The sequence below is a fragment of the Bison bison genome, unplaced genomic scaffold (genome assembly GCF_000754665.1).
Source record: "Bison bison bison isolate TAMUID 2011002044 unplaced genomic scaffold, Bison_UMD1.0 scf7180017864519, whole genome shotgun sequence".
Taxonomy (NCBI): Eukaryota; Metazoa; Chordata; class Mammalia; order Artiodactyla; family Bovidae; genus Bison; species Bison bison.
The window spans coordinates 4654461-4663013 of record NW_011495072.1 but is presented as its reverse complement, the minus strand read 5'-3'; the positions used below and the strand labels follow the sequence as shown (position 1 = coordinate 4663013).

Below are 8553 nucleotides of genomic sequence, written 5' to 3'. Positions count from 1 at the left end.
GCGCGGGGACGGCGTGGGGCTAGGCGCCACGCTTTGGCCTGCGCCAGGGAGAGCCAAGGCCGCTGGCCGGCCTGTGAAGCTTTGTCCCCGCCCAAGCCTCGGATCCTCGCCCCATAGGCGCCCTGCTCCCCTCACCTGGAGCAGGGAAGGAATGTGTGGAGAATGAATACTTAATCTGGCGAGCTGGTTAGTAAGAGATGCAAAATCCCCTTGTTAGCTGGAATACTCTGTGACTACGGAAAGGGAATTTCTAACCTGTGGCGCTGTCCCCTTGAAATCTTAAACAGAGAGGGCCCTGGTCACCCACTGACCAAAGGGCCCATCCGCTCTGGTGTCGACTTACTATCTTTTCCTTGACTTGAGGCGGCTTCCCTGGTGGCTCAGATGGTAAAGCGTCTGTCTGCAATGCAGGAGACCCGGGTTCGATCCCTGGGTTGGGAAGATTCCCTGGAAAAGGAAATGGCTAACCCACTCCAGTGTTCCTGCCTGGAAAATCCCATGGACGGTAGAGCCTGGTAGGCTACTGTCCATGGGGTCACAAAGAGTCGGACGCGACTGAGCGACTTCACTTACTCCTGTTCCAGGGGCTTTCAATGCTTCTGGTTTCTTTCTGGTTTAAGTTCTGCTGGGTCATTCTGCCCAGAGCCACTTTGGGCTTGACACTATTTTAAGTCCATAGTACCATCTACAATGGGTGGTGTAAAAGGGAATCAGTTCTTCGTGGTACAGAATTCTCCCAAACTGCCTGCACACCCCATCCTAGAAATGTGAGTTCTGTATGCTCAAGGTCACTACAAATACACTTTGCCATGCAAAAGTTACTCTTCCTTTTCTTTTTTAAATGGCCCTTTTGACATTAATTACTACTTTTACTCTAGTGGCATTTTATTCATAGATCCTTTTTAGTATCTACTATGAGTTGGCCATTTTAGTTTTTCCTTTATTCAGCATATAGTGAGTGCCCACTGTATGCTTAGCAGGGGCTGCAATGTTTATAAACCGAAATCTCTTTCCTATGAAGTTTGCATTCTTGTGGCCTTGGGGTGAAGCAGTGTGTGCTAAGTTGCTTCAGTCGCGTCCCAGTCTTTGCGACCCCCATGAACTGTAGCCCGCCAGACACCTCTGTCCATGAGATTTTCCTGGCAAGAATACTGGAGTGGGTTCCCATGCCCTCCTCCAGGGCATCTTCCCTACCCAGAGATTGAACCCTCTTCTTTCATGTCTCCCACAGAAGGCAGGAAGTTAAATAATTACAATTAACCTGTGATGGTTAATTGAATTAGTTATTCTGAGGTAAGGGACAGGGTGGTCATGGATATAAGTACCAGTCCACCAGTTGCTTAAACCTTGCATAAGTCAACTGCTCAGCAGGAAGATTGGGAGGGTTAGAGGTGCGGATTGACTAAGTGATTCTCTTTTCCACTAAAAAGTTTGAAAGTTCAGTTGATTTCATCATCTGGCAGTAGAACCATCTAAATGATGCACTCATAGATTAGGTCAGTTCTTTCTCTAGCAAAACAAGTTCTCAGTTCACAAATATGCAATTTTCTGAAGTTCCTTTAAGTGTGTTGTTTTAGCTTTAAATGCAGTTTACTGTGGAGAAAAAGTGTTTGTGCTAAATCATAAAAGAGTATTTAATGCCAAAAACAGAATTGTAAGCATGATGCCTGATGGGTGCTTATTGGGTTGGCCAAAAAGCTTGTTCAGGTTTTTCATAACATCTTACGGGAAAACCCAGTATAATATTTTCTCTTTGAGAAAATTCTTTTCCTATTCTAACCAAGAATTTCAGGAACAGGAGTCCCTCTCTGAGTAACCTTACCTCCCCATCCCTGCACTCTACCTCCAATGTCATTATCTTCTCACCTGACTGGCCAGGTATTCAGTGACCTTGAATAACTTTGTCTTGAGTGGAGTGTGGCACTAAAAAGGCCACTATTCCTGTGTTCAGGACCTGTTAAATTTCCACCACTTACCTTTTTTGGGGGGATTCCCTGGTGGCTCAGACGGTAAAGAGTCTGCCTGCAATGCAGGAGACCTGGATTTGATCCCTGGGTCGAGAAGATCCCCTGGAGAAGGAAATAGCAACCCACTCCAGTATTCTTGCCTGGAAAAACCCATAGACAGAGGAGCCTTGCAGGCCACAGTCCATGGGGGTTGCAGAGTCAGACACAACTGAGCAGCTTCACTTTAACCTTTTTTTAATGGTTGACCCAGGTGGTTAGAGTTTAGTACCAGAGTGATCTAAGCCCATGACCGTTCATTGAACCCTACTTGTTATGTGGTCAGCATTCATCATAGAAGAACTAGCTCTTAGAGCATTAGGCATGAGTAACTGTTTATCTTGTGGGTATGGGCTGGGAAGGTACCCGGTAGCTGTGCTGATCCCAAAAGATATTAGATGCCCATCCAAGCAGAAGTGAATTATTCACAGCTGTTACCTGTTTGTGAGGACTTAACTACCCCATAGAGCTATATCATCCAAATGGTCCTAGGGTCACTCACAGCTATCCTGGATATGAGAGTGGAGCTCCCCAGAGCCCATTCTACCAAGTCTACTTGGTAGACTTGATGATTTGGGCTAGGGGAGCTGGCCTGCAGAGTGTGAGAACTGGAGAGCCCCATAACACAGTTGTAATGTGATGCTTTCATCATTCATGTGGGGGTCGCTTTCTCTACCAAAGGAAAAAGCCATTTTTAGAGTTGATTGGCTTTAATGGAAGGAGGTTGATGGCTTGTCTGCTTTTAAAACTGAAGCCCTTGTCTTCCCAGTGCTCAGCGAGGGTACAGACCAATGGTTTAGCAGCCCTGCCCGAGACGGGGAGTCCTGCACATTAAGACTGCACATTGTGGACTGCCAGGGAGAGGGACTGTGGCGGAGGGGGGTGGGGACTGCCTCAGCAGGAGCCTTTTCTGTGTCTGTGGTTTGGTGATGACCAGCTTCATCCAAGAAACACCAAGCTAGAGGGACAAAGATGGAAACCTTACAGACCCTTTTGCATTTTCTTCTTTCTAGGATCATTAAAAAAAAAAACAACTCCCTGTACTTCAAACACATCCAAGTTACAACTGAGAGGACAAAACCAAATTATAAGCCACATCTAAAGGTCTTTAGGTTAACTGTTTTCTTAGATTGTAGATACCATCATGTAACTCCTCAAACATTTTCTCAATATCCAATTTCCTTTGGCTAGGAGACCTACCTTCCCTTGCTTTGCAAACACAATCTTTGGAATCCCCATAGTGGTCAACTATCTGATACATAGAGAATAAATGCAGGTTTTGTAGAGTTCTTATCATCATGATGGGATCACATGCCCTGATAATAAGGATGCTTGGTTTTAGTGTCTCCTGCCTTGCAGATGGAATCTTTACCCTCTGAACCATCGGGGAAGCCCACATTTTCATTAGCAGAAATCTAGAGGAGAAAAATTGCCTTCTGTGAAACTAGTCATGTTATAAACAAGCAATAAGATTTCTAATTTTTTAGTTAGAAAAATTCTTACCCACCCCCGAAATATACATACCCTCCTTTGTGTACGCTCAGTCGTGTCCAACTCCTTGTGACCCCATAGACTGTAACCCGCCAGGCTCCTCTGTGCACGGGATTTTCCCGGCAAGAGTACTTGAGTGGGTTGCTGTTTCCTACTCCAGGAGATCTTCCCACCCCAAGCTGCGTCTCTTACATCTCCTGTATTGGCAGCTGGATTCTTTACCACTGTGCCATGTAGGAAGCCTTGCCCTCCTTTGGGCAGGAGGTAAATATTTGTAATATTAATATATGAATAATTCTATTTATTACCATCTCTATTTTCTAGTCGTGATTCAAAATTGATGCTGTCATCACTGTTTTGTGTTTGTGTTTGTGTGCGCTTATTTGCCAGACCGTTTGGAGGAAAGTTGGAATACAGATCTTTGCTTCTCGATCCCTTTGGACATAAAGTGGAAAAGGACCCTACTCCTTTGTTCCGAGTCAGAGATTTCAGCTCCCTCATTTTGCTCAGGATTATGAATCATAGGTTGTGGTATAATTTGCACAGAATTTAAAACACCCATTAATTAACAGGAACATGTAACCTGTAATAAGCCTTCATTTCACCTGCAGAATTGAGATGCTGCTGTGAACCTCAGCTTGAGATACAGTACTCTGGTGTTTCGGAGTGCATTATTTTTATATAAACTCTTAATAACCTCAACAATACTTTTCAGCTCCTAAAACTGCCAGTATTTTCATATTGTTCATGCAATAAATATCTTTTCATGGTGCTTTAGAAAGTGGAATGATAGAACAGATATTTTGCAGAAGAGGAAACTATAATAGTCAACACATAAAAAGATGTCTACCTTCAGTGGTCATCTGGGACAGGCATATTAAAATAACTATGAAATATGATTTCACACTTATTAGGTTAGCAAACATTTAATAATCTAACAATACAAGCGTGATGAAAATGAGAAGTAGAAAGTATCCCACTTAGAGAACAATTTGGCAGTATCTAGTAAAATTACAACCAGCATTGGACTCCTTGGTGTATGTGTGATAATATCTCTTGAGCTTCTGCATAAGCAGATACGTGTAGGATGTTTATTACAGCACTATTTGTCATGATAAAAACTAGTAACCACCTAAATGATTGGTGGTTCAGAGGGTAGAGCATCTGCCTGCAATGCATGAGACCCGGCTTCAGTCCCTCGGTTGGGAAGATCCCCTGGAGAAGGAAATGGCAACCCAGTCCAGTATTCTTGCCTGAAGAATCCCATGGACGGAGGAGCCTGGTAGGCTACGGGGGTTGCAAAGAATTGGACATGACTGAACGACTTCACTTTCTTTCTTTTCTTTCTAAATGATTCCCCAAAAGGAACTGGATAATTAAAGTGTAATATAAATTTGATAGAATAAAACAGTTAACATGAACACACTAGGTCTACACACGGCCACATGGATGAATCTATTAAAACACAATGTGAAATGAAAAAAAAACAGTGTGATATATACAATGTGAAACATACTCTCATAACAAATTTTTAAAAATTAGGAAACAATACTTACGTGGCTTATGAACGTATATGAACAATGTAGAAGCATAAACATGAAGTAGATTGACACACAATTCCCTCCCTCTTGGGAAGGAAGGGAGGGGATGTGAGAAGGGATGGATACAAAGGAGATTTCCTCTGTATCTGTAATATTGTGTTGTTAGAATCTAAGACAAATATGATAAACTGCCACTAGTTTGTTGTGGTGGTGGGTTCATGAATCATTTTTATTTGTTCCACTTTTCTGTGTTAAAAATTTTTTTTTAAAATTAAAATGGTAAAAGAAGATCTGCATACCTTGGAGAGGATGCTACAATATGAGAATAACAATTCACTTTCATTGCTCTTCCTTTAACCCATTATGACTGTGAGTTGTGGTCATTTACTACTCAGGAGTGGGGCTTCCCCTGTGGCTCAGTGGTAAAAGAGTCTGCGTGCAGTGCAGGAGACCCGAGTTCGATCCCTGAGTCAGGAAGAACCTTTGGGGGAGGGCATGGCAACCCACTCCGGTATTCTTACCTAGAGAATCCCATGGACAGAGGAGCCTGGTGGGTTACAGTCCATAGGGTCACAACATAGTCTGATGTGACTAAAGCAACTGAGCAAAAAGTAAATACTCAGGAGGAAGAGTGGGTTTTGTTCGGGATGCTTTATTGAACTTTGTGTAGAACATTATCCCATCTCATGGCTCCTACCTGCTAGTATTTATCTTTATGTCCCTTCTCCCCAGGAGATTCATAGGAAGACTGCCTTTCCATGAGGTGTCACGGAGGTGGATAGCTTATGGTTCTAACCTCTCAACCGTAAGTGAGTGATACAGTCCACATCATAAGCCTTAGTGAAGACCTTATTGGACTGCAATCACTAAGACCGTCCCTTAGGCCCCAAGGAATTCTCACCACCACCTGGCGTTCAGCCATGATGAGAACCTGTGGCCTTAGAGCTTTTGTCAGGACTCCTAAGATGTGGGACCATCTACCAGAGATCTCTGCTTGTCTGAGCCAGTTTTATGCCACACTTACCCTCAAATTTAGTTCTGTCTGCCTTGAGACAATGGCTGAGAGCTTGGATGATAATCTGGGGAGCTTTGCCTGGTGTTCCTTCCATCAGTTTAGGTGAATGGGTGCCGGTAGGTCAAGGAGACCATAGTTACTCTTGTCCCCAGTATGATCTCAGGAAAACTGTTGTCTACAAACAGACACTGCCCCCTAGTGTAAAGCAGAGGAAGCTGCAGATTATCAGACCCTCCTGTTTCCATTTGGGGAGGATATGGAGATACCGGGAGGCCTCCAAAAGGTGTGAAAGTGAAAGTCGCTCAATCGTGTGTCCGACTCTTTGCTACTCCATGGACTATACAGTCCATGGCATTCTCCAGGCCAGAATACTGGAGTGGGCAGCCTTTCCCTTCTCCAGGGTATCTTCTCAATCCATGGATTGAACCCAGGTCTCCTGCATTACAGGAAGATTCTTTACCAGCTGAGACACAAGTGAAGCCCAAGAATACTGGAGTGGGTAGCCTGTCCCTTCTCCAGGGGAACTTCCCAAGGGAGCTCCTTAGAGCCTGGAGGGTCTCAAGAGCTAGGATGCGCCTTGGGAAGCAACTGACATCATTGTAGCACCCAAGCCCCCAGCAGCATGCTGGCCAGGGCTACTCGCAGCTGATTGATACACGCCATGAGAGAAGGTGTTACACTCTAAGACAGCACAGAAAAGCATTTAAAATATGAAGCCAGGCAATGTGACTATGACAGTATAAACACTAGACTTGAAGGCTGTGACACCGCTGAGAGGTGGCTGAGTCAACTCGTGCCGTCGACCCCTCAGTTTTCTTTGTGCTCTTGGAAATGGCTGGATCGTGAAAGTTTAATTCATTTGTTTTGCAAGGTCAGAATCTCTTAAAGTTGCCCTGCGCCTATCAATTAGTTGGCATTGTGTTAGTGTTGACTTTGGGATTGTCAGAATACTGGCTTGATTCATCCCCACAGCTAGAGGCGGCTGCCTTAGAAGAAGGAGCCGTCAAATCCAAAGACACACACAGCTCAGAAATCTCCTTTCTCATTTCCTTGACCAAACACTTAAACAGAAACTAACGTCTGCACTAATGGGAATTGTATGGGGCTCAACAAATAGTATATGGTGGCTGTAGAAAAAAGAGAAAATATAGGATAAAAATTATCAGAACTTCTGCCACCCAGAAGTAAAATATGCTCACCCTTTGGCATACAGATGAGCTTCCCAACTTTGTATTATATAAATATGTACATTTGTCTTTTGTGCAAAAGTTTTTATCTTGACCTGATTTTGTCTGTCAATAATATTGCAAATATCTTGCTGCACTCACAGATTAACAACTCCGTATTTTTTAATGGCTGCAGCATGGTGTCCCAATGTGTGGCCATATCCTAATTTGCTTATTCAGTTCTCTTTTGTTGCAAATGTAGATTGGTTGGTTCCTCTTTTTCCGTATTCTGGAACTCATGACTTTTTGGTCATCCTTTGACTCAGGCCTTCACTTCTTCCAGTCAGTTTTATCACTCTTTTTAAGCCCAAATTTCTGATGTTTTGGTTCCTCTCATTTCCCCCAGATCTTCTTTGTCTCAGCTTGATGGATGAGATGGAGGTTACGAACGTAAACTTCATAAGCATCCTTTCCTTTAACTTCAGAATTAATTTTTTATTCTTGTCTATGTTTCTCCACAGTGTCCAAGAGGAAAACATACCTCTGCCTTCTTTTCAGGGATATCCTCTCACTTTTGTTCTTGATTCTATATTATTCTACATCAGCTCTTTCTTTCTTTTTTTTTTTTTTTTAGCATAGTATTATGTAGACTTTATTTTTTAGAGAAGCGTTCAGTTCAGTTCAGTCGCTCAGTCATGTCCGACTCTTTGCGACCCCATGAATCGCAGCACGCCAGGCCTCCCTGTCCATCACCAACTCCCGGAGTTCACTCAGACTCACGTCCATCAAGTCAGTGATGCCATCCAGCCATCTCATCCTCTGTCGTCCCCTTCTCCTTCCTGCCCCCAATCCCTCCCAGCATCAGAGTCTTTTCCAATGAGTCAACTCTCCACATGAGGTGGCCAAAGTACTGGAGTTTCAGCTTTAGCATCATTCCTTCCAAAGAACCACCCAGGACTGATCTCCTTTAGGATGGACTGGTTGGATCTCCTTGCAGTCCAAGGGACTCTCAAGAGTCTTCTCCAACACCACAGTTCAAAAGCATCAATTCTTCGGCACTCAGCTTTCTTCACAGTCCAACTGTCACATCCGTACATGACCACTGGAAAAACCATAGCCTTGACTAGATGGACCTTTGTTGGCAAAGTAATGAGAAGTGTTAGGTTCACAGCGAAGTTGAGCAGAAGGTACGAAGGTTTCCCCTGTATCTCCAGGCAAGAATACTGGAGTGGGTTGCCATAGCTATTGCCTTCTCTAGGGGCCTTCCCAACCCAGGGTTTGAACTCAGGTCTCTTGTACTGCGGGCAGATTCTTTACAGTCTGAGCCACAGGGGAAT

The 8553-nt window shown here is 43.9% G+C and overlaps 1 protein-coding gene across 1 annotated transcript in view; it reads left to right on the top strand.

Annotated features, from left to right (window-relative positions):
• The window catches only part of SLC22A15 (solute carrier family 22, member 15), a 125643-nt gene that overhangs the window by 20782 nt on the left and 96308 nt on the right, over positions 1–8553 (top strand). The window lies entirely within an intron of this gene.